Here is a 26,296-nt window from a genome sequence, read left to right as displayed (position 1 = left end):
TGACACAGAAATCTAAAACAAGCAAAGCTAATCTACAGTGATAGAAATCAGAACAAAGTTGCCTGGGACAGGGACGAGGTTGGGAGTCCCATCCCTGGGGGAAAGGGCATGAGGAAACCTTTAGGAGGTGATGGAAATGTTCTATATATTGATAGAGGTGTGGGCTATACGTGTGTATGCATTTGTCAATACTCTCTGCATCTCTAAGAGTTGTGCATTGTATTGTATGTAAAGTATTATTATTTTTATTTGAGACTTGGGTTTCATTATGTTTCCCAGGCTGGACTCAAATTCCTGGTTTCAAGCTCTTCTCCCACCTGGCCTCCCAAAATGCTAGGATTACAGGAGTGAGCCACTGTGCTCAGCCTATTGTAGGTAAATATCTCTATTACAAAATAAAACAAAACAAAAAACACCAAAAATTAAAGAAAAATGGTGCCCTTGGAGCTAATTACACATTAATTAAACAACCAAGAAAAGCCTTAGCTGGCCATTTTTAAGACTGGTCTCATAATGAGTATTTTCGCTCTACAATTGGAAAAGCATCCACTAGGAGTCTCAGAAGAGCCTGCAATACCAAGATTCCTCTCCATCAGCCACAAGAGAAATCAGAGAGGAACAGAAGCAGGAAGGAAACAAAGCCAAAACTAATGTAAAGACAAGGCAAATAAACTCAACATTGAACTACAGAACTAGAATTTTTATTTCTTTTTTCAAAAATTTAAATTAACAGTCTGTTCAACAGAGATTTGATTTCTAAACTGCATCTAGCTCTCACTGTACCCATGTGTGTGACAGAGAGAGAAAGAGAGTCACAAACATTCCAAATAATGGAAATCATCATAAATGGGAAGCTAGGGGAAGTAGTTTCACTGTAACCGGAAGAAATGGATTTCACAGCCATGGGGGGACCTGGATCTCTGTCCAGCTTTCACCTTGTCTTCTAGACTGGCCTCATTATCATGATATTTGCATTTTTTTAAAACAACATCAAAGAACGAAAGCTATCTCCCTTCTCACCATTGGCTGTTAGCTGATACCCATTTGTCAGAGAGCATAGTTTTCTATAATGGATTTATTTCAACAAGGGACAGCAACTTAAGACATAAATGCTAAGATGAAGGCGGAGAGGAAAGAGGTTCGCCCAGAGATCCGAAGGAGGGGTGGGAGGGGAGACTCAGAAAGGCAGGAAAGAGCCCTAAAAGGAGGGCCTGGGGCCTCAAGGTGGTTGCGAAAGCCTTTCCCCTTTACGCTTTGCCCTCAGTGTGGCGGGCAGACTGGACGAGCAGGTACCCTTAGAGAGCCTCACAGGCACTTTTGCTTACTTAGTTATTTACATCTTGGATTAATTTTTAACTTCCTTTCGGAAAGATTAAAAAACAAAGGCAGAAACTCAGACCAAGGTAGCAGTGGCATCCTCACCCCAGGGCTAGAGTCTACAGCTCCTGCTCTTTGTCCCCAAGTCTCCTCCCCTCTCCTTTGTCTCCAGGCCCCAGGGGAAGGCTGGAGAACGATCACGTGGCTAGGATGGGGCTGTATTCCTGGCAGTCCCCTGGGCTTCCTGCAGGGACCCGGATTCCTAGTATTTCAAGTCTTTATTCATTTCTATTTTGTTTTTGTTATTGATGTGACCGTGTGTCCACAACCCTGGGATTCCCTCGCCCTCAAACTCCAGAATCCAATTTCTTGGATTTCAGTGTTTTTAAGGTCAGTGGAAACTTTTTTAAACAGCAACATTAAGCTAATGTAGTCTTACTGCAGAAAAGGAGCTTTGTTCTATTTCTCTCTAAAACTGATGCTCGCTAGTCGTTCTCAGATGTGGAAAGGTATTTGTACAATTTATTTATAGACAATCTACTAGATCGAGGTGCTTGGGAAAACAACCCATCACTAAGGATCCTTCCCTTCCTTTTCTCCACTGATACCACCTTTATAAAGATTCCCTCTGGTACCACCCCAAATAACTGAAGTGCAGATAATTACTTCCTAGAATCTTATTTTTACACTGGTGAAATTCCATGGCAAACATATTATTAACACTCCTCTCCCTTTCCTGGCTGAGGTATTAAAACTTGGAGTCAGCCTGGGTAATATTATTTAGGAAAATGCTCTTCATCACTGTCCACCTGTGCTTACTATAGTACCTGGGGTATCTAGTAGGTGCCAGCCCTGGGCTGAGGATGCCACTGCTACCCTAGTCTGAGTTTCTGCCTTTGTTTTTTAATCTTTTTTTAATCGAGATGGAGTCTTCCTCTGTCTCCAAGGCTGGAGTGCAGTGGTACGACCTCAACTCACTGCAACCTCCGCCTCTTCCCGGGTTCAAGCAGTTCTCCTGCCTCAGCCTCCCAAATAGCTGGGATTATAGGTGCGCACCACCATGCCCAGCTAATTTTTGTATTTTTTAGTAGAGATGGGGTTTCACCATGGTGGCCAGGCTGGTCTTGAACTCTTAACCTCAGGCAATTCGTCCACCTCACCCTCCCAAAGTGCTGGGATTACAGGTGTGAGCCACCACACCCGGCCACAGATAAATATTTACTGAGAGAATTAATGAAGAAGAGTGGGAGAAAAGAAGTAGAGATTTCTGAAATGGAAGAATTTCCCCTAGAATCATCCAGAACTGACTGTATAACAAAAGTACACCTTTTCCTTCTTTGCTTAGCTAAGTATTGGGGAAACACTTAACATTATTAAAAATCGAGGGATCTTTGGGAGCCTGAAAAGTCTTTAGACTCCAAAACTGCTGGGATCCTAGGCCTTAAGATTCCAAAGAAGAGATGCTCTTAAACTTGATCCTACCTGCTCACAGGCTCAGAGTGGACGTGGCTACTGGCTTATCTTATGTCTAGAAGAATTAAGTGATTGCATCATGCTCAGCTTAAAAAGTTGTCATGAGGGGGCAGAGTGGGTTGGTGTTTAAAACATCCTGACCACTCCTTTCTGCTCTGGTTTAGGAGGCCAGAAACATTTCATAAAATGTTGTCCAAAGTATCCCTCCAAGGATCATGGCTGCAGAGAGGCAGTGCTGGCTGCTCAGCTGAGCATGGCCCTTGGGTTCACACACACCTACGTCCAAATTCTGTGTCCTGAGTTGTACAGCCTGATAAAGAAAAGTAGGCTGGGTGCCCAGTGGCTCACGCCTGTAATCGTAGCACTTTGGGAGGCCGAGGTAGGCAGATCACAAGGTCAAGAGATCGAGACCATCCTGACCAACATGGTGAAATCCCATCTCTACTAAAAATACAAAAATTAGCTGGGCATGGTGATATGTGCCTGTAGTCTCAGCTACTCAGGAGGCTGAGGCAAGAGAACTGCTTGAACCCAGGAAGCAGAGGTTGCAGTGAGCCAAGATTGCACCATTACACTCTAGCCTGGGCAACAAGAGTGAAACTCCATCCCTCCCCCACCAAAAAAGAGAAAGAAAAGTAGGCACCATGAGGCCTGGTAAATATTAAGCTGCAAAGAAAACTGAGATAATTGACTTAAGCACAGGGGAGTTGGTTGAATGGGGAGCTGCCCCAGTGAAGACCAAAGGTGAGAGATGGTTGGTGAGGAGAGTGGGAAAGTTGCACAAGGAAAAGGGATGGACAGTTTAGGCTGGTGGGTCTTAGGGAGCTTGGCACGGCCAATTGCTGGGCCCCAGGTCTATTTGTTGAGGCTGATAGTACAGTTCCAAGTTCACCATTAAGTTATTTTTCTGCTGATTCTGACCTACTTTTCTGGAAACAGCCACTCAGTCATTCTTTAGGAGCCCTGGCTGCTTACGATCTTACATCTTCCAGGCACAGCATCCTGCAGCAAACAAGCCCAAAGCATGTGCTCAGGGTACTAAAGATTTATTTCTCAAACCTCAGCACTATTGATATTTGGGGCCAAATCATTGTTTCTTATTTTTATTTATTTTATTTATTTATTTGTTTATTTTTTGATATGGAGTCCGGCTCTGTCACCCAGGCTAGAGTGCAGTGGCATGATCTCAGCTCACTGCAACCCCTGCATCCCGGGGTCAAGTGATTCTCCTGCCTCTGCCTCCTGAATAGCTGGGATTACAGGTGTGCACCACAAGGCCTGGCTAATTTTTGCATTTTTAGTAGGGACAGGGTTTCACCATGCTGTCCAGGCTGGTCTCAAACTCCTGACATCATGATCCGCCCTCCTTGGCCTCCCAAAGTGCTGGGATTACAGGCATGAGCCATCATACCTGGCCTATTTTTTTGTTGTTGTTTTGAGACGGAGTCTTGCTCTGTCACCCAGGCTAGAGTACACTGGCACCATCTCAGCTCTCTGCAACCTCCCACCTTACCATTCCAGCAATTCTCCTGCCTCAGCCTCCTGAGTAGCTGGGATTACAGGTGCGCACCACCACACCCGGCTAATTTTTTTGTATATTTAGTAGAGACGGGGTTTCACCATGTTGGCCAGGCTGGTTTTAAACTCCTGACCTCAAGTGATCTGCCTGCCTCAGCCTCCCAAAGTGTTGGGATTACAGGTGTGAGCCACCATGCCCAGCCAAAATAATTGTTTCTTATGGGGTACTATCCTGTAGGGCAACATTGTAGGACATTTTGCAATATCCCTGGCCTCTACCCACCAGATGCCTTGCAGTATCCTCCGGCTGTGACAACACAAAATGCCTATAGACATCCCAAATGTCACTGTATGCCAAATTTCCCCCAGTTGCAAACCACTACATCATACAAGTTTCTCTCCATGAAATGCTTCACAGAGGGCTTCCATGATGATTGGAATTCATTAGTCTAGTTCCAGAACAAAACCAAGAAACTCAGTATCACTTTATGTTGAGTTTATAACAGTGCTTCCCAATTCTACCTTCGACATGGGTAAACAGTTTCCTTCTCAGGGCCCCAGACCTTACAGAGTTCTGCTCTAGGCTTATTTCAGCCGTGTCCCTTCCCATGAAAGAGGGAGCCAATAGGGCTAAAAGAATATGTCCACTGGAGCCTATTCTCTCTCTCCTTGACCATTCTGGGTGCTCGCAGGACATCAAAATTTCTTGCTCAGAAGGGTCAAGTCCACCTTCAGGGCATATGTAGCTTTTTCGCAGGGTCACTTCTCCGGACTGGCCATGACACTGGGGTGGCCCACGTGGGGTCATGGAGTGTCAATGTAGATGGAGCTTAGACATGTGGGCTATGCTGTTTTTGGCAACATAGATGGAGCTTAGATATGTGGGCTACCCTATTGCCCCAGATCCTGCAAATGCAACACAAGGGCCTGCTCTCTCCTTCTCCAGCGACCAACTCTCTAACAAGATATCACTGAGATCACTAGCAGCTCCAAAGCCTCTATGTACCTTCTCCACTTTCCTCAATCTCTGCAGAAGGTGATGATAAGCACTCACCCCAAGTGGAGAACCAGAAGGGAAGAGAAGGGGTTCCGAGAGTCCAGAGAATCCCCCTCAATGCAAGCAGGGCCTAGACAGCTTTGCACCTCTCCACTGAGCAAAGAGCACCACCGCAATATCAGTGAAACTCTCCAGAAAAACAGCAGCTCTCCTGGTAGATTTGTTTCCCTTTGCTTGTCTGCAATTGACACACAATACCTTCTCTGGGCTGCGGACTCCACAGTCAGATATTCGTTAGTGAGACCTGGCCACCGCCTCCTCCTCCTCAGTGAAGTGGTCTGGTTGATGCTCCTCCAGGGGAAATGAATCACTCTCCTGATTTTGAACTTGCACAGCCTATTACACCTTGACTAGTGACTGATCTGTTCCATTACACCTTGTGCAGAAGTAAATCCTATGAGCTCCCCCAAGGCAGTGGCATCTGACTCACCTGGTTTCCCCAGGGGGCCTATCACAGGCCTCACACATGGTACATCTGCTCAAGTGTTCCTCCCTGAATAGATTAACTTTAAATCCACCTGGTTGGGATCAAAGTCATTGAGATTTATGAGAAAACCAGTCCAACCAGTCCCCACTTCATGCTTTTCCCCTGTGGCTATTAGATCCTGAAGCTGGTTTATTTTGTTAACTTAATGTCCTGCTATCAACACTCACTTCATGCTGGGCCCATGCATGGGTAGAGGCAAAGCGTCTTTACCTTGCAAAGACTGGGAGCATCAGAAAGAGGAAGGTTTAGAGATTATATTAGTTCCCTAGGGCTTCTGTAACAAAATGCCACAGACAAGGTGGCTTAAAACAATAGCCGCCTGAGTAGCTGGGACTACAGGCATGCGCCATCACTCCCTGTTAAATATTAAGTTAGGAATATTGATGAATACTGAGTATATGATAGAATATATTGCTTGCTGGGAAGAACGATGGCAAGGAAAACCTAGCCCCCCACCCCCCACCCCCCAGCACCAAAAGGAAAACCACCTGGGGCATTCCAAAGTGGAAGAACAATGTATAAATATCATACATCGGTTAAAACAATACTTTGAGATATCTAACCCTGTTCCCCTCCCCCACACCCCCACTTCCTCCACCCCCACACAAAGTGGAAAACCACCTGGGGCATTCCAAAGTGGAAGAATAATGTAAAAATATCATACATCAGTTAAAACAATTCTTTGAGATATCTGACCCTGTCCCGGTGGCTCCTTCATGGAGAACACCTTTTAGCTTGGTTGTAATCAGTGGTAAGCGGCTAACAGCTGCCTACTTGGTATATTTTTCAGTTATGAGAAAATACAGAACACCTGTTTGTTAATAATAAGCACCTATTCAGAGAGAATAAATACATGGATCAGAATGTGCTCAGGACTTTCAGCCTGGAATGCCATCAGCCCCTGAGGCTCTCAGTTTGGAAGACTGCTGCCCCCACCCCCACCATAGACCCACTTTGCCGTTCTATTTGGGTGTCCGTCTCTCACTTCCTTCAGCGCCGCCTGGGTGGGGGGGGGTCTTTCTGGCCCAGCTGGTACTTGGTAACGCCCAGCTAATTTTTCACCATGTTGGCCAGGCTGTCTCGAACTCCTTACCTCAGGAGATCCACCAGCCCTGGCCTCCCCAAGTGCTGGGATTACAGGCATGAGCCACAGTACCGACCACCCTCCCCTTTTTTTTTAATAAGGACACCAGTCATTGGGTTAGGTTTCACCCTAACTCAGTACAACTTGATTACATCTGCAAAGAACCTATTTCCAAGGAAGCTGACACTCATGGGTATGGAAGTTAGGATTTGAACGTGTCTTTTGAGGGGGTACAATTCTACCCACAACAGAGATGAAAGCACTTACTTCCCACAGCCTTTGGGAAAACTGTCTTGTGGCATGTGTGAGCCTAACCTCAAATCTCATGTCCCCACAGGAAGCTTTGAATCTGGAAAGCTTAATTTGGATCCCAGCTCCATCATATCAGCCACCTTGGATAAACTGCTTAACCCAGAATACCTTCAAATGTTATTATGTCCTCCACACAAAATCGAAAAGCTTTATAACAGTTTATTTTAATTTCTTCTCTTTTATCCTTTGGGCTATTGTTTTTTTTCTTTTTCTTTTTCTTTTTTCCTCCCTTTTTTTCTTTTAATGTAGAGACAGAGTCTCACTATCTTGTCCAGGCTGGAGTGCAGTGGCCATTCACAGGCACAATCATAGTACATCACAGCCTTGAACTCCTGGGCTCAGGCAGTCCTCCCACCCAGCCTCCGGATGGTCTAATATGATTATTCATTTTACTTTTACATGTGTTATAAACCTCTTAAGACCTTGTTATTATTTTTTGCTTTAAACAGTATCAACTTTAGAAAATTTTTGGCTGTTTTTTCAGCCTTCTCTAATTTTGGAGGGGCTCTAATTATGTTAGACCACTTGAGGCCCAAAGGCAGAAACATCACTTGAGCCCAAGAGTTTGAGCTTGGTACTATCCCACAGCTTACCGAGGTGGTGTTCATTTTATTTTAATTTTCATTTAAAAAATCTATTTTTATTCTGACTGGGCACGCTGGCTCATGCCTGTAATCCCAGCTCTTTGGGAGGCCGAGGCGGGTGAATCACCTGAGGTCAGGAGTTCAAGACCAGCCTGGCCAACATGGTGAAACCCTGTCTCTACTAAAAATACAAAAATTAGCCAGGCATGGTGGCATGTGCCTGTAATCCCAGACACTTGGGAGGCTGAGGCAGGAGAATAGCTTGAACCCTGGAGGTGGAGGTTGCAGTGAGCTGAGACTGCACCACTGCATTCCAGCTTGGGCAACAAAGCAAGACTCCATCTCAAAAAAAAAAATTTATATATATATATATATATAATTTTCATTTTTATTTTTTTTTTAAGAGATGGGGTCTCACTTCGTTGCCCAGGCTGGTCTCAAACTCTTGTTTCTGCCTTGGAGCCTCCCAAAATGCTGGGATTACAGGTGTGAGCTACCATGCCCAGTCTTTATCTTTTTTTGTCTGAGACGGAGTCTCACTCTGCTGCCCAGGCTGGAGTGCAATGTTGTGATCTGGACTCACTGTAACCTCCACCTCCTGGATTCAAGTGATTCTCCTGCCTCAGCCTCCCAAGCAGCTGGGATTACAGTAGTGTGTACCACACCTGGCTAATTTTTTTATTTTTAGTAGAGATAGGATTTCACTATGTTGGTATAGTGAAATCCTGTCTCTATTAAAAATACAAAAATTAGGCTGGTCTCACACTCCTGACCTCAGGTGATCCGCCTGCCTCGGCCTCCCAAAGTACTGGGATCATAGCCACTTCACCCAGTCTTTTTTCTGTTTTTACTTGACTGGTTTCTATTGCTATATCTCAAGTTCAGTATTCTTTTCTTTTTGTATCTAGTCTACTGTTAATCCTATCTCTGGAAGTTCCTCTGTTTCTTTTTTATATCTTCTATCTCTCTTCTCATTGTGGTCATGTTTATTTAGTTATAATAGCTATTTTAGCCTTCATTCCATCATCTCTGTCATTTCTGGGTCAGCTTCATATTGGCTGATTTTTTTCTCCCGGTTATGAGTCACACTTACTGTTTCTTTGTCTGATTTTTTTTTTTTTTTTTTTTTTTTTGAGACGGAGTTTCGCTCTTGTTACCCAGGCTGGAGTGCAATGGCGCGATCTCGGCTCACCGCAACCTCCACCTCCTGGGTTCAGGCAATTCTCCTGCCTCAGCCTCCTGAGTAGCTGGGATTACAGGCACGCGCCACCATGCCCAGCTAATTTTTTGTGTTTTTAGTAGAGACGGGGTTTCACCATGTTGACCAGGATGGTCTCGATCTCTTGACCTCGTGATCCACCCGCCTCGGCCTCCCAAAGTGCTGGGATTACAGGCGTGAGCCACCGTGCCGGGCCCGTGTGCTGATTTTTTATCCTATGCTGGAAGATGTTACCTTTGCATTGCTAAATGCTAGGTTTTGTTGTTTATCTTTAAAGAATGCTAGGCTGTTTTCTGGTAAGCAGTTAAGTTACTTTCAGTTCAGTTTGGTCCTTCTTTGAAGCCTGTTTTTATTTTTATTTTTTGAGACAGAGTCTCACTCTGTTGCCCAGGATGGAGTGTAGTGGTGCGATCTCGGCTCACTGCAACTTCTGCTTCCTGGGCTCCTGCCTCAGCCTCTTGAGTAGCTGGGATTACAGGCGCGTGCCACCATACCAGGCTAATTTTTGTATTTTCAGTAGAGACAGGGTTTCGCCATATTGGCCAGGCTGGTTTCGAACTCCTAACCTCAAGTGATCTGCCTGCCTCAGCCTCCCAAAACGTTGGGATTACAGGCGTGAGCCACTGCACCCGGCCTTAAATTTCTTTTTAGAGTAGCCTTTATGCTAGAGGACCAGTTAGCTCTACTACAAAGGCATGGTCCTCCTGGGATTTCTACTGAATGCCTCAAGTAATCACTTAGGTCTCTTTACTCTGGCTAGCCAGAACTATTGAATTCTCAAAAATTCTCTGATATTCACACTGCAAAGGAATAGGTACATTATTCAGTCCTTTGCTTGAATTTGCAACAAAAAATACCCAAAAGGAGTGTCTCCCCGAACCTGGGGAGTGAGATGGGTTTCATAGGGGAAAGAGTAAAAAAGCACCAGCTTTAAGTTTGGTGGGCTTTGATTAGCAGGTGCTGCAGCCTTGCAGAAAGCAGTTGTTTTTGTGGCCAGGCATAGTGGCTCACACCTGTGAGCCACTGGGATTACACCTGTAATCCCAGCACTTTTGGGAGGTCGAGGCAGGCAGATCACTTGAGGTCAAGTATTCAAGACCAGCCTGGTCAATATAGCGAAACCCCATCTTTACTAAAAATTAAAAAATTAGTTGGGCACAGTGGTGGGCACCTGTAATCCCAGCTACTGAGAAGGCTGAGGCAGAAGAATCACTTGAACCCAGGAGGTGAAGTTGCAGTGAGTAGAGACAGGACCACTGCACTCCAGGCTGAGTGACAGACAGAGATTCTGTCTCAAAAAAAAAAAAAAAAAAAATGACAGGTAAAAAAGAAAGGAGTGTTTTTTTCTTCTTGATTTGGTCCATCTCAGCCCACTACACCCTATTTTCAGAACTGTTTACTCAAAGAAGTTTAGGGGGAGTGGGCTAGCCTTTACTCCTAGAGAGCAGAGTAGTCATCAGTGTAAGTTAAGAGCAGAAAAGTTCACAGTTATCCTTAGAACAGACACCTCTCATCCCAAGTGAACTTTGGGAACCACAGTGCTCATGGCTTCATGGTTGCTCTTTCTTTTATTTATGTGTTTATTTAGAGATGGAGTCTTGTTCTGTCACCCAGGCTGGAGTGCCGTGGTGCAATCTTGGCTCACTGCAACCTCCATCTCCCAGGTTCAAGTGATTCTCCTGCCTCAGCCTCCTAAGCAGCTGGGGGATTACAGGTGCCCACCACCATGCCTGGTTAATTTTTTTGTATTTTTAGTAGAGATGGGGTTTCACCATGTTGGCCAGGCTTGTTCTTGAACTCCTGACCTCAAGTGATCTGCCTATCTCAGCCTCCCAAAGTGCTGGGATTACCAGGGTGAACCACTGCACCCAGCCCATGGTTGCTCTTTACTAACCCCCATAGAGTTTCACTCTATCCATGTATGCATTACTATGCAGGATGGATTCAAGGGGACCCCCAAGCTCTCTCTCTTGTAACGCCGTCCTCTCAGGGATTCTGCCCTACACATTCTAGCTATTCTCCACCCCTGTCCCTGAACCCTGATCTCTCTCTCTTCAACTCAGCAAGGCCACTGGGCTCTCCCTGTGCCATGGTCTAGAACGAGCTTGTCCAACCCAAGGCTTTGAATACAGCCCAACACAAATTCATAAACTGTCTTAAAACATTCTGAGTGTTGGGTTAGGGTCCACCCGAACTCAGTATGACTCAATTACATTGGCAAAGAACCCATTTCCAAGTAAACTGACATTCATGGGTGTGGAGATTAGAACTTGAACATATCTCCCCCTACTCCGTGACCCTCCCAGATACCCGGCAGCTCAGAAGAGATAACATTGTAATGGTACCGAAGTTTATATTGGAAAATCCAATTTCTAGTGTTGGGTCCTTTCCTCATCTCCCTCTGGATTTTCTCTTCTACATTGCTCTCAAATCCATCTTCTTTCTTTGCCTCCGCTGCCACCCCTCTAGTCCAAGTGACTGCCACCTGCCTGCACTCCTGCAAGAGTTTACTGCTTGGACTCTTTGCACCCATTCTGGCACTCTGTTCATTTTCTTCACTGCGGCCCAAGCGACACATTCAAGATGCAAATCTAATTAGATCTCTTTCTTGATTACACCTTTCAGAGAACCATTAGAATAAAGTCTAAAAGCCTTGTTGGATCCGCAAGGAGCTGCAGGGTTTGGCTTCTACCTGGTTCTTGAGCCTCCTCTCGCCCTCAGGGTGAATCACTGGGCTGCTGTCAGTGTCCCACATACGCAATCATATATCTGGATTTTTACTGTTCCTTGTGTTGCCAATTTAATCAAAATTTCTAGGTTCTAATTTCTGTTTTTACCCAAGACCTTATGCTAATCTCCTGGGACCTGCCATGGTCTGCAGATGCTCATCGTCCAGATGAGGATCCAGGGGAGCTATCAAGCTTCGGCCCTTATGCTGACATTGGGATGGTCACCCCGCAACCAGCAAGGTCACAGGATTCACAGTGTTTTAATTTGCCTTGTTAACTCAATAGAAAGACAGTGAGTGACTCCTGAGGACGGATGCGGTGGCTCATACCTGTAATTCCAGCACTTTGGGAGGCCGAGGCGGGCGGATCACCTGGGGTCAGGAGTTCAAGAACAGCCTGGCCAACATGGTAAAACCTCATCTCTACCAAAAATACAAAAATTAGCTGAGTGTGGTGGCGCACGCCTGTAATCCCAGCTACTTCGGAGTCTGAGGCATGAGAATCACTTGAACATGGGAGGTGGAGGTTATAGTGCGCTGAGATCATGCCACTGCACTCCAGCCTGGCACTTCAGCCTGGGTGACAGAGCGAGACTCTGTCTCAAAAAAAAAAAAACCAAAAAATAAAAAACAAAAGAAAACAGTGGCTCCTGAATGAAAATTCTCATACTGCAGAATGCAAGTTTCACAAAATGCCCTGGGATTATCAAATCAAAGTGTTGTCTGTGAAGCACAGATCGGTGGCCATAACTAACTTTGGGCAAGTCTTATACAGAGAAGGCCTGGAAGTTTCTTCCCATCTATTTGTTTCCAGATAGAATGATGAGTTCCATGGTTTCTCTTCTACCTTCGGGGCTCCTGTGGGAGTTAACGAGACAGGATTCTTAAATGACTTTGAGTTCTCTTTTTATTTTTATTTTTTTATTTTGACTTTGAGTTCTTTGGTGAGAGCCAGTGCATATATAAGTATCTCCTGCAGAAGTTTGTAGTGGGAGGCTGGGCGTGGTGACTCACGCCTGTAATCCAAGCACTTTGGAGGCCAAGGCAGGCGGATTGGTCGGGAGTTCAAGACCAGCCTGACCAACATGGTGAAACCCCGTCTTATTCTTTAATTAAAAAAAAAAAAAAAGAAGAAGTTTGTAGTGGGAAGATGTAATAAAGTCTGATGTGATCATTATAAACATGCAACATTGCTCAATGGTGTAAGACTTTTGAAATGGCCCTTTCAGGCATGGTGGCATGTGCATGTGGTTCCAGCTACTCAGGAGGCTGAGGTGGAGGTTGGCTGGAGCAGGGGAAGTCCAGGCTGCAGTGAGCTGTGATCGTGCCATTATACTCCAGCCTGGGTGACAGAGTAGGCTTAAAAATGAAAGCTGGGCTCAGTGGCTCATGCCTGTAATCCCAGCACTTTGGGAGGCCGAGGCTGGTGGATCATCTGAGGTCAGGAGTTTGAGACCAGCCTGGCCAACATGGTGAAACCCTGTCCCTACTAATAATACAAAAATTAGACAGGCATGGTGGTACACACCTGTAATCCCAGCTAGTTGGGAGGTTGAGGTAGGAGAATGGCTTGAACCCGGGAGGTGGAGGTTGCAGTGAGCCAAGATAGCACCATTGCACTGTAGCCTGGGCTACAAGAGTGAAACTCGGTCTCAAAAAAAAAAAAAAGAATTAAATAGAAATGGCCCATTCAAAATTCATGAGAAAAACATGGAGAGGGAAGGTAGCTCCTGGAGGGAGTGGTGTGGAGCCACTAGCTAAAGGAATCCAGTTTTGGGGAGTCATCTGCACCATAAAGGTGAAGTGTCATGAACCCCTTGCTCCACAAAGCTTGTGGAAATAGAGAACCATGAATCAGAGACAGAGGTAAGCTTTGTGAGGAATCATGGGTTCTTTATTTTCCTTTTCTTTTTCGTGAGACAGAGTCTCACTTTTGTGCAGGCTGGAGTGCAGTGGTGTGATTTTAGCTCATTGCAACCTTCGCCTCCCAGGCTCACCTGCCTCAGCTTCCTACCAACAGGTGCAAGCCACCATGCATGGCTAATTTTCTTTATGTTTTGTAGACACAAGGTCTCGAGAGGTCTCACTATGTTGCCCAGGCTGATCTTGGACTCCTGGGCTCTAGCAGTCCTCCTGCCTTGGCCTCCCAAAAGTGCTGGGATTACAGACATGAGTTGCCCTGCCCAGCCTGGGGACATGGGTTCTTTAACCGTACCCTCTTCAAAGCTTAGCCCAGTGTGGGATATAAAGGAGCTTCTCAGGATAGATTGACTATCATTTGCAAAGGTAATCAGAAGTGAGTCTGCGCTTGGAACAGATACCAGAAAATCCAGCCTCTGCGATGAGATCATCTGGGCCTGTGAAAGAAATAGTATTTGGCAGAGATGGTTACTTATCAAAGCTGGCTGGGTGTGTTTCGGCCCTGTGTTATCTGTTTGGAGTCAAGGCTGCCTCAGTGAGGGGCAAAGAGCTGCTAATGAGTGGCCTAGCCTCCTGCACTCGAATATGTTTCCCCCAAAAGCTGAGAGTCCCTTTAGAATTCACTTCCCTTCTGTTATTTCTGCCTTGTTCAAATGTGAACACCTTGTCCTGAATGGTAAATGAATTTTTTTCTTCTCCATTAGGGCTTCTAGTTGAAAACCACACCTACCAGATGAAAGCAGAAGTGAAATCTGTGGAAAGTGGTCTGGGTAGAAACCCGCCTGTAGATCTCATCTGAGATCTCAGAGGCCACTGGTTCTCAGAAGACCCTAGAAGACAGAGGGGTCTCACAGCTGCCCAACACCAGTCAGCACATAATTTGGGCCAAGATTTGGCTAATTGTGGATTGGGACAAGGTGAAAGAAAGGCAGTCCTCTGGCCCCAATAAGGCAAATGTACGCTGAGCTCAGTCACAGACATGGGTAGGAGCAAGGGTGGAAGCCACAGCTGTCACGATCACGGAGAGCTGGGGCCACAGCTAGGAGGCAGGACCTCTAGTCAGAGCTGCTGGTGCTTCAGGGACCGAAGACTCAGATGCTATCGGCTTGACTAGCCTTCAAGGTCTGACTGATAGCAGGTATGCTGAGAAGTTTCCCTGCCTCCTGGAATGTTTTCCCTAGCCTTGCATTAAAGAGCAAAGGAGCAAGCTTAAAATGGCCGTGGGAGGAGAATCTCAAATCTGAGAAAGAGAGCAAGAGGGGGAGAATGGAGTGTGTGTGTGTGTGTCTGTCTGTCTAGGATGGTATAATTTTGCTCAAGGCCATCTGAATAAGAAAATTTGGAGGCCAGGAGTGGTGGCTCATGCCTGTAAATCCCAACACTTTGGAAGGCCGAGGTGGGCGGATCATTTGAGGTCAGGAATTTGAGACCAGCCTGGCCAACATGGTGAAACCCCATCTCTATTAAAAATACAAAAAAATTAGCTGGGTGTGGTGGTGCATGCCTGTAATCCCAGCTACTCGGGAGGCTGAGGCAGGAGAATCACTTGAACCGGGGAGGCGGAGGTTGCGGTGAGCGGAGATCGCGCCATTGCACTCCAGCCTGGGTAACGAGCGAAATTCCGTCTCAAAAAAAAAAAAAAAGAAAGAAAGAAGGAAGGAAGGAAGGAAGAAAGAAAGAGAAAGAAAGAGAGAAAGAGAGAAAGAGAGAAAGAAAGAAAGAAAGAAAAGAAAGAAAGAAAGAAAGAAAGATGGGGTCCTTTTGATGAGGGAAGTGGGAGGAAGAGCATCAGGAAGAATAGCTAATGGATGCTGGGCTTAATACCTGTGTGATGGGATGATCTGTGCAGCTAATCACCATGGCACACGTTTACCTAAGTAACAAACCTGCACATATACCCTCGAACTTAAAATATTGATTTTAAAAGTAAAAAGAAGGGCCGGGCGTGGTGGCGCGTGCCTGTAGTCCTAGCTACTCGGGAGGCTGAGGCAGGAGAATTGCTTGAACCCGGGAGACGGAGGTTGCAGTGAGCCGAGGTCGCGTCACTGCACTCCAGCCTGGCGCCTGGTGACGGAGTAAGACTGTCTCAAAAAAAAAAAATGCAAAAAGAAAATTTGCTTTCTCCCCCACATAATAGCAGTAGCAGCAGCATTTCATAATGGCTTTAACTTTTCCCAGCATTAAGAAGCAGAGGAAAGCAAGGCCTTTCTTCCAGGCAAGAATATGAAAAGGGGGGGTGGGGGTTGTTGCTTTGAGGGAAGTTACGCTTATTTTTTTTTTTGTCTTTTTGTTTTTTTCCTTTTTGTGGAGAACGGGGTCTCACTATATTGCCCAGGCAGGTCTCGAACTCCTGGGCTCAAGCTATCCTCCCGCCTCTGCCTCCCTAAGAGCTGGGATTACAGGCGTGAGCCACAGCGCCCGGCCTCATATTCTTGATTTAAATTCTTTCATAGATCTCAAATTGTCGCTCTGAAGTGCAGTACTCCCCTCTGCTGGTCATAGGGTGGTATAGTTCATCAAAGGATGACTCCGAAGTCCTCTCCCTCATCCAAGACTAAGAAACTGATTGGTTAAAGAGCCTCCATACGTCAGGTGGGAGATAAATCAAATATAGGATGATTTTCCAACCCTCACGCCCCCTCAGAAAACACCCGTGAGTGTCTTTTGGCTCTGAATTTAAACAGGTTTATCTAGCTTCTCCAGCCTGTGCTTAGCCAACGAGGTCACATTGCCGTGAATGTGCAAAGAACAATGACTTAGAGCCCCACCCACCCAATTGCAGGACCTTGGCCTCCTCCCAAAGCCTCCCTCAGAGATTCTGAAATACTTTCAGTGGGTGGAGGCTCATGATTTGGGGTTTGGGGCCTCACAGAGAGTCCATCATGTTCTTCTTGCTGGTTTCTGGGTTTACACCATCTCTTGGTTAAAAAACCCCTTGAGCCGGACGCGGTGGCTCACGTCTGTAAACCCAGAACTTTAGGAAGCTGAGGTGGGCAGATCACCTGAGGTCAGGAGTTCGAGACCAGCCTGACCAACAGGTGAAACCCCGTCTCTACTAAATATGCAAAAATTAGCTGGGCTTGGTGGCACATGCCTGTAATCCCAGCTACTTGAGAGGCTGAGGCAGAAGAATCACTTGAACCTGGGAGGTGGAGGTTGCGGTGAGTTGAGATTGCGCCACTGCACTCTGGCTTGGGCAACAGAGCAAGACTGGGTTTCAACAACAACAAAAGCTCCTTGAAAGAAATTTCCTGGTACTCTATTGTCCTGCCTGAGCCAGAGTCTGCTAATTCTCGAATCTGCCTCAGTTGCAATCCTGCTAGTGCCGGTTTCTGTGCAGACATAGGAAAAAAGGGCCCCACAAGAGAGTTGGAATTTATTCAGATATATTTGTATGACCAAATAAAGAGTTACATGCTCTCCATTGCATGGTGGTATGTTTTGGTTAGAAAGCTACCATATCTCAGCAGGGTGGTGGTGATGTGTACTTGTAGCCCCAGCTACTCAGGAGGCTGTGGGAGGAGGATTAATTGAGCTCAGGAGTTTGAGATCAGCCTGGACAACATAGTGAGACCCTCTCTTTAAAAAAAAAAAAAAGCAGCCGGGCGCAGTGGCTCACGCCTGTCATCCCAGCACTTTGGGTGGCCAACGTGGGCAGATCACAAGGTCAGGAGTTCGAGACCAGCCTGACCAACATGGGGAAACCCCATCTCTACTAAAAATACAAAAATTAGCTGGACTTGGTGGCATGTACCTGTAATCCCAGCTACTCAGGAGGCTGAGGCAGGAGAATTGCTTGAACCCAGGAGGCAGAGGTTACAGTGAACAGAAATTGTGCCATTGCACTCCAGCCTGGGCAACAGAGCTAGATTCCATCTCAAAAAAAAAAAAAAAAAAAAAGTCAAGGCTGGTTTTGTGGGTGTGCATCCAGCATAGACAGGGCCTCATGCTCAGAAGAGCTCCATTCGAAAGGGTCCTGTACTGGGGCGGGGGGTAATGCTCTATGGCTACTGTCTTAAAATTCTTTTCTGTTTTTTGAGATGGGGGTCTCGCTATGCTTCCCAGGCTGGACTCAAATTCCTGGGCTCAAGTTGATCTCCCACCTCAGCCTCCTGAGCAGCTGGGACTAAAGGTGTGTGTCATTGCGCCCACCTTATCTTGGAATTCTTAATAATTTTATCTTTGCATTTACGTTTTACAAGTGAAGTCCAATGGGGCAACACAGCACGCACTGAGGGCTTGGAGTCTTGGCCCAGGCGTGGTCTGCCTCTCCCTGCTTCCCTGGAACAATTGTCAGCTGCCTCTTCCCCATCCCCTGGTTCCCCAGGCCCCACCTGACTTCGCCTTCCTTGCTGACCTCTGCCTGCTGTATAGGCCTAGCTGTGGGCACAGGGAGAATTGGGGTTGAGCCGGTGCACCCTGTGGCATTTTGGGGAGAGGCAGGTGGCAGCCATCCTTGCCCTGGGCTGGCAGCGCCTTTGATGAGTGCCTTTGAGGTGCCTTTGATGATCAGTAGCAGGAACTGGCCTCTCACCCATCTCCTAGCCAGGTGCTGAGTCTGCTTTGGAATGCAGATTTAATCCCTTAGGGGTCTCCCAGCAGCCACGGGTTGGGGCAGGAGGCCCATGGGAAGGGAAAATTGACGCCCTCACCTCATCCTTGCTCCTGGGCAGAGATGGCATGTCAGTCTGGTGGTCTAGTCAGAGGACTCCTGAAGCTGGTGAACTGTGCGTGGATATGCAGTCACGGGCAGCCCACCTCCTACTCCTCACCCCGCAGTGCCTGCGAGGGTCTGCACTCATCCTGCAAGTATACCTGCACCCAAAAAAGCATAGCATCAAATAGCAAATAAGAAACACCAAGAGAGGGCAAGAGAGAGACCACAGAAGAAAGGAAAAGTTTGTATTTTAGTGCCTCAAATGGCACTGTTTCTGCCTACCCATATTTTCTTTTCTTTTCTTTTTTTTTTCGAGACAGGGTCTTGCTTTATTACCCAGGCTGGAGTGCAGTGGCACAATCATGGCTCACTACAGCCTCAACCTCTTGAGCCCAAGCAATCTTCCCATATCGGTCTCTTAAATGGGATAATGGGATAATGCTGGGATATGCTCTTTTACAAAGGACCCGCCAACATGGGCCGCATTCGCACCAAAACTGTGAAGAAGGCGGCCCGGCTCATCATAGAGAAGTACTACATGCTCCTGGGCAAAGACTTCCAGGTGAACAAGCGCGTGTGTGAGGAGATGGCCATTATCTTGGCCATCAAGAAGCCGCAATGACATAGCAGGCTGTCTCACCTGTGATGAGGCAGATTCAGAGAGGCCCAGTAAGAGGTATCTCCATCAAGCTGCAGGAGGAGGAGAGAGAAAGGAGAGACAATTATGTTCCTGAGGTCTCAGCTCTGGATTGGGAGATCATTGAAGTAGATTCTGATACTAAGGAAATGGACTTCAGCAGTCTGTCCAACCTGCAGGTCACTCAGCTTACAGTTGGGATGAATTTCAAAATGCCTTGGGGGCCTGTTTGAATCTTTTCTGCAATGCTGTCTTATTTTCAATAAATCAGGGACAAAAAAAAAAGTGCTGAGATAACAGACATGAGCCACCACACCTAGCCGGGGCCCCACATTTTCATTTTGTGCTAAGACTTGTAAATTAGGTGGCTGGTCCTGGCTATAGCAGGGTAGAGAGTCTTTTTCTGGCTCTGCTTTTGTGACATATCAACTTACTGGCCTCTTATTAAAGGTGATTTAGGTGACTTATCAACTTTTCATGAGTACAGATAAAGCAGGAATGGTTGTGAGAAACAGACATGTCAGACGCTGAACTAGGAAGGAAGGGGTGATTTATTTCAGCTGAGAGCAAGGTGACATAGTTGCCTAATAGCTAAGCTTGTCTAACAAAGGAAATCTCTGGCTTTATGTAGGCTTACAACTCTAGATGTTACACCTGAAAGGGTCTTGGGTTTACAGCTTTAGAAATTACATGTGAAAGGGTCTTGGTCCTTGGAGTTGGCTTGGGGTGGGGGTTTGATCTTGTTTAAGTAAAAACAATGCCTTCTGGAAAGATTCCCCCATACCATGCCTGCTATCTATAGGAGTGCGATTAACGTGGCAGCCCTGTCTGCTAGCCTTTACTTGTATTGAAATGCAGTGTGAAAATCAAGGGGGAGGTGATCTTAGATGCTTGGGTCTCCTTCCTCACAGATGAAGAACTCTTGTAGGGCAGGGGTCCCCATCCCCGGGCCACAGAACAGTACTGCCTGTTAGGAACCTGGCTGCACAGCAGGAGGGGAGTGGCGAGTGAAACTTCATTTGTATTTACAGCCGCAGCCCATGGCTGGCATTACTGCCTGAGCTCCGCCTCCTGTCAGCTGGGTGTCGACCTTAGATTCCCACAGGAGCAAAACCCCACTGGTGAACAGTCATGGAAGGGATCTAGGTTGCACGCTCCTCATGAGAATCTAATGCCTGATGATCTGTCACTGTCTCCCATCACTCCCAGATGGGATCGTCTAGCTGCAAGAAAACAAGTTCAGGGCTCTCACTGATTTTACCTTATTGTGAGTTGTATAATGATTTCATTATATAATGCAATGTAACAATAATAGAAATAAAGTGCATAATAAATGGAATGCACTTGACTCATCCCAAAACTATCCCCTGCCACCCTCGTCTTTGGAAAAATTGTCTTTCATGAAACTGTTCCCTGGTGCCAAAAAGGTTGGGACTGCTGCCCTGGAAGGTATGGGACTGGGAGGCGGGGGTCACACAGATAGCCACTGACAACCTGAGAATAGTGAGCTTGAGCTTGTAAAAGCAGATCAATAAATATTTGCAGAAGGTATTGATGAATACAGGAATGAATGCATGAATGAATGAAACAACAAACTAAGAAAAATGGCAAGGCATGCATGAATGTGTGATAGGCTCAAAATATGATCCTTGTAGGGGTGTTTGCCTTAGAATAGGAGACAAAGGCTAGGCTGGAAAAATCTGCGGCACTTGAGAGCCCTTGGGGGCTCTGGGTATGGGTGAGAGGATCCTGAAGTCTCTCTGTAGAGACTACTCTCGGACCATCCAATCTTCTCTGTCCACTAAAGCTAACCCTTTTTCTGCCCACTACAGCTTCTCACATGCTGCTTTAATGCTGTTATCTAGAAAAGGTTCCAGCTTGGCATGGTGCCTTACAACTGTAATCCCAGCACTCTGGGAGGCCAAGGTGGGAGGACTGCTTGAGCCCAGGAGTTCAGGAACATCCTAGGAAACCTAGTGACACCCCATCCCTACAAAAAATTTAAAAATTAGTTCATCATGGTGATTTGTCCATAGTCCCAGTTACTCAGGAGGCTGAGATAGGAGGATCACTTGAGCCCACAGGCTGCAATAAGCCATGATTGTGCCACTGCACTCCAGCCTGGGTGACAGAGCAAGACCTTGTCTCTCACAAAAAAAAAAAAGAAAAAAATGACAGAAAGAGAAAATAGAAGAGGGTCCTGCTGTACAATAGGACTTTTTTTTTTTTTTTGACAGAGTCTCACTCTGTCACCCAGGCTGTAGTGCAATGGTGTGGTCTTGGCTCACTGCAACCTCTGCCTCCTGAGTTCAAGTGATTCTTCTGCCTCAGCCTCCCGAGTAGCTGGGATTACAGGCAGGGGCCAGGGGCCAGCATGCCTGGGTAATTTTTGTATTTTTAGTAGAGATGGGGTTTAACCATATTGGCCAGGCTGGTCTTGAACTCCTAACCTCAAGTGATCCCCCATTTTGGCCTCCCAAAGTGCTAGGATTACAGGTAGATTACAGGCGTGAGCTGCCCCACCTGGCCACAATAGGACCTTTTTTTTTTTTTTTTTTTTTTTTGAGATGGCGTTTCACCATCTTGGCCAGGCTAGTCTTAAACTCCTGACCTCCTGATCCACCCATCTCGGCCTCCCAAAGTGCTGGGATTACAGGCATGAGCCACCGCGCCCGGCCCCCTTTTTTTTTTTTTCTGAGACACAGTCTCACTCTGTTGCCCAGGCTGGAGTGCAACGGCACGATCCCAGCTCACTGCAACCTCAGTATCCCAGGTTCAAGCGATTCTTTTGCCTCAGCCTCCCGAGTAGCTGGGACTACAAGTGCGCACCACCACGCCCAGCTAATTTTGTATTTTTAGTAGAGACGGGGTTTCACCATGTTGGCCAGGATGGTCTTGATCTCTTGACCCCATGATCTGCCCACCTTGACCTCCCAAAGTGCTGGGATTACAGGTGTGAGCCACTGTGCCTGGCCAAGTTCTCTCTTATTGGAAAGAAAGTCTTCAGGGGATCCACATTTCAGCTCCCTGTACCCCTGTAATCACAAGAGGGACCAATGCTGCAATGTCCTCTTAGCAAATGGCCAGGAGCACACAGATCTGATACGCATGGAAGGTATTGTGAGGCTGTGTTCTGAAGAGGAATAGTAAACTAGGAAAAGTTTGTCTTCAAACAAACAAAAACCTGGCCTCTGCCAAGCAGGTGCTTCTCCCAGGTTCTTGGCTTCCCAGTTTACTTCCTGGCTTACCTGTAGCAAATGGTTGCTGAGAACCTGGAAGCAATTCCTCATTTGCAAGTCAATGGCAGAGTTTTTGTTTTTTTTTTCTTTTTGAGACAGTCGCCCAGGCTAGAGTGCAGCAGTGTGATCTCAGCTCTCTGCAACCTCTGCCTCCCGGGTTCAAGTGATCGATTCTCCTGCCTTCAGTCTTTGGAATAGCCAGGACTACAGGTGTGTGCCATTACGCCCAGCTAATTTTTGTATTTTTAGTAGAGATGGGGTTTCACCATGTTGGCCAGGCTGGTCTTGAATTCCTGACTTCAGGTGATTCACTCACCTTGGCCACCAAAATGCTGGGATTACAGGCATGAGCTACCATGCCCAGCCTCAATGGCAGATTTTTAGGTGGAAAGAAAAGCACAGTTAATGACCAGGTCAGTGGCTCACTCTGTAATCCCAGCACTTTAGGATGCTGAGGTGGGCAGATGGCTTGAAGTCAGGAGTTGGAGACCAGCCTGGCCAACATGGTGAAACCCCATCTCTACTAAAAATATAAAATTTAGCCAGGTGTGGTGGCACACATCTATAATCCCTGCTACTCGGGAGGCTGAGACAGAGGAGAATCGCTTGAACCTGGGAGGCAGAGTTTTCAGTGAGCAGAGATTAGTGCTACTGGACTTCAGCCAGGTTGACAGAGCAAGACTGTCTTAAAAAAAGAAAAGAAAAGAAAAGAAAAGAAAAGAAAAGAAAAGAAAAGAAAAGGCCTGGTGCAGTGGCTCATGCCTGTACGCCTGTAATCCCAGATCTTTGGGAGACTGAGATGGGTGGATCACCTGAGGTTGGGAGTTCGAGACCAGCCTGAACAACATGGAGAAACCCCATCTCTACCAAAAATACAAAATTAGTTGGGCATGGTGGCAGGCACCTGTCATCACAGCTACTTGGGAGACTGAGGCAGGAGAACTGCTTGAACCCAGGAGATGGAGGTTGCAGGGAGCTGAGATTGTGCCATTGCACTCCAGCCTGGGCGACAAGAGTGAAACTTTGTCTCAAAAAAAAAAAAGAAAGAAAAAAAAGAAAAGCATAGTTAAAAGTCCTTGTTTTGTGAGACAGATGTGGACATGCCTTGTAGATGGGGAAGGAGAAGCAGAGGGCCAGGTGGTTAACATTTGGCACAGGCAGCTGTGACCAGGTGAGCTGCGATGGGGAGGAAAAATAATACAATAATCACAGCTAGCATTCTCTTTTTTTTTCTTTAAGACAGAGTCTCTCACTGCCGCCTGGGGTTGGAGTTCAATGATGCGATCTAGGCTCACGGCAACCTCCGCCTCCTAGGTTCACGTGATTCTCCTGCCTCGCCTCCCAAGTAGCTGGGATTATAGGTGCACACCACCACACTCGGCTAATTTTTTTGTGTTTTTAGTAGAGTCAGGGTTTCACTATGTTGGCCAGACAGGTCTGGAACTCCTGATCTTGTGATCCATGAGCCTCGGCTTCCCAAAGTGCTGGGATTACAGGCAGGAGCCACCCCGCCCAGCCAACAATCACAGCTAGCATTCTTGAGTGCCCATATGTGCCACACGCTGTTCTGCTTGAACTCGCCTTTGCAAAAATTATAACTGAAGAGATTCACAGTGAAAGAGACCAAACCTAACCAACTCCATCTTGCATCTAACTTTTAAACTGTCCTTGTTCATTCCTGGGCATAGGCCGAACTAACTTTGATTCAGTTTATGGTTTGACTCCGAAACAATATTGATAACAGCCCTTTTCGAAGACCCCCTTCTTGCGTGGGGACCAGTCTGCCTTTGCAGGACTAACAAATTAGCTACCAGATTGGAAATTACAGTTTAGTGGTAATGCAGCCTCTGGCTCCAAGAGTCTGAACCTCCCCAAATTGCTCCTAGGGATAACATCACAATTGTGAAACCTAAGATCAGTGCTTGAAATATTTTGCAGATCCTGTACTTGATGGATCAGCTGGATCAGCTAACATCACCCAGACTCATAATCTGGCTCAACCAGTTCTGCTGGCCAGGCATGGTGGCTCATGCCTGTAATCCCGGCACTTTGGGAGGCCGAGGCAGGCGGATCACAAGGTCAGCAGATCGAGACCATCCTGGCCAACATGGCGAAACCCTGTCTCTAGTAAAAACATGAAAATTAGCCAGATGTGGCAGCATGCGCCTGTAGTCCCAGCTACTAGAGAGGCTGAGACAGGAGAATCACTTGGAATCAGGAGGCGGAGGTTGCAGTGAGCCAAGAAATCACCACTGCACTCCAGCCTAGTGACAGAGCAAGATTCCGTCTCAAAAAAACAAAACAAAACAAGATAAACCAGTTCTGCCATCCCACCCAGGAACAGAAGATAGTAAGAAAACTTCACTTTAATCGCCTATAATTCCATCTGCAACCTGATCAATCAGCACTCCCCACTTCCTGAGCCCATACCCACCAAATTATCTTTAAAAACTCTGATCCCCAAATGCTCAGGGAGACTGATTTGAGTAATAATAAAACTCCAACTCTCCCTCACAGCCGGCTCGAAGTGAATGACTCTTTCTCCATTGCAATTCCCCTGTCTTGATAAATTGGCCCTGTCTAGGCAGTCGGCAAGGTGAACCCACTGGGCGGTTACATACGTACATTTATTTATTTGTTTGTTTGTCTATTTATTGAGACAAGGTCTTGCTCTGTCACCCAGGCTGGAGTGCAGTGGTGTGATCTCTGCTCACTGCAACCTCTACCTCCCAGGCTCAAGCCATCCTCCCATCTCAGCCTCCTGAGTAGCTGGGACTACAGGTGCCTGCCACCACACCCAGCTAATTTTTTATATTTTTCCACCACGCCAGCCTATCCTTTTATTTTGTCAAGTAAAAGCAGTTTTAAAAAATCTGCTAACATCACTATCATTTCATAAAGTAAATGTAATTTCAACATAAATAAACCCCAAGAAAGACACAATCTCAGAGCACAGGCCAGGCCTCTACCTTTGTAAATACCTCCTTTCATCGTCCTTATTTTCCTCATCTCACCGTGGGCTGGTGAAAACGTCCTCATGGGTGGCACCTGTTTAAGGACTGCCTTCCAGGAACCACCATGGTGCCCCGTACGATCCCTGTAAACGCTCTGCAAGGTAGTCAGGGAAGGTCTTGTTTACCTCACTCTATTAATAAAGAAACTGAGGCTCAGAGAAGTCTTGTTTAAGGACACACAGCCTTAAAAATGGCAGGGCCAGGTTACAAACCCACGTTTTCTTTTTCTTTCTTTCTTTCTTTTTTTTTTTTGAGACAGAGTCTCACTCTGTCGCCCAGACTGGAGTGCAGTGGCATGATCTCGATTCACTACATGGGTTCAAGCGATTCTCCTGCCTCAGCCTCCTGAGTAGCTGAGACTACAGATGTGTACCATAGCCGGCTAATTTTTTGTATTTTTAATAAAGATGGGGTTTCACCATGTTAGCCAGGATGGTCTCAATCTCCTAACCTCGTGATCCACCCGCCTCGGCCTCCCAGAGTGCTGGGATTACAGGTGTGAGCCACCCTGCCCATAAACCCACGTTTTCAGACTCCCAAGTTCAGTGCTCTTCTATACCTCAAACCATTCACAAGATGCACTCCCTGACCACTGGCTTGGTGGCTATGTGAGGACCTAACTGTTGAGAGAGAGAAGAAGCATTTCCAAGTGCCATTTCCATTGAAAGGGCCCAGAATGGAGTAGTGCAGCTGGCTGAGAGGCAGCCTCTGGATTCAGGGTGAGATGGGAAGCCCCTCAGGGGCAAGGTAGAAGCACATTTCCTCTTTCATCCCCAGGCTCAGACACACAGGGATGAGCACACAGTGCTGGCAAGAAATCCTTACAGATTAGAAGTGTGAGTGTGGTTTTTATTTATTTTTTAATTAAGTAAAATTTTTTTTAGAGACAGGGTCTTGCCATGTGGCCCAGGCTGGTCTCAAACTCCTGGGCTCAAGCTATCCTCTCACTTTGTCTTCCCAAAGTGCTGGGATCACAAGCGAGAGCCACTGGGCCTGGTTGGAGTATGCTTTTTGGTTTGTTTTTCGAGATGAAGTCTTGTGCTGCACCCA

The 26,296-nt window shown here is 46.6% G+C and overlaps 1 long non-coding RNA gene and 1 pseudogene across 1 annotated transcript in view; both read left to right on the top strand.

Annotated features, from left to right (window-relative positions):
* Window positions 1-1,546: 1,546 nt before the first annotated feature.
* Window positions 1,547-26,296, top strand: part of LOC135269680 (uncharacterized) — a 165,262-nt gene continuing 140,512 nt past the window's right edge. Inside the window, exons 1-3 of the long non-coding RNA XR_010337929.1 lie at window positions 1,547-1,707; window positions 17,740-17,831; window positions 18,373-18,504. This is a non-coding gene — a long non-coding RNA (uncharacterized LOC135269680). The remainder of the gene's footprint in view (window positions 1,708-17,739; window positions 17,832-18,372; window positions 18,505-26,296) is intronic.
* On the top strand, window positions 18,832-19,226 carry LOC135269723 (small ribosomal subunit protein eS17-like; annotated as a pseudogene).

The sequence above is a fragment of the Aotus nancymaae genome, unplaced genomic scaffold (genome assembly GCF_030222135.1).
Source record: "Aotus nancymaae isolate 86718 unplaced genomic scaffold, 86718_ANA_hifiasm-v0.15.2.pri h1tg000057l, whole genome shotgun sequence".
In the NCBI taxonomy this organism is placed as follows: Eukaryota; Metazoa; Chordata; class Mammalia; order Primates; family Aotidae; genus Aotus; species Aotus nancymaae.
This window is presented reverse-complemented; position numbering and strand designations above follow the sequence as displayed.